We start from the raw sequence: 203 nt of genomic DNA, 5'->3' as shown, positions 1-203 counted from the left end.
TCATAGAAGAGGCCCACAGAACCTTCAACATTTGAAGACTCTGTGGAAGAATGAGCCAAAATCCCTCCTGAGCAATGCATGCGACTAGTTTCTGCTACAGGAGGCGTCTCGAAGCTGTCATTACCAACACAGGCTTTTGTACAAAGTATTAAATACATTTCAGTACGTCATTCAGTGTCATTCTACTTTATTACACAGAACTT

The sequence above is a fragment of the Sinocyclocheilus grahami genome, unplaced genomic scaffold (genome assembly GCF_001515645.1).
Source record: "Sinocyclocheilus grahami isolate Dianchi unplaced genomic scaffold, SAMN03320097.WGS_v1.1 scaffold18146.1, whole genome shotgun sequence".
Lineage (NCBI taxonomy): Eukaryota > Metazoa > Chordata > Actinopteri > Cypriniformes > Cyprinidae > Sinocyclocheilus > Sinocyclocheilus grahami.
Note: the sequence above shows the minus strand (reverse complement) of the source record.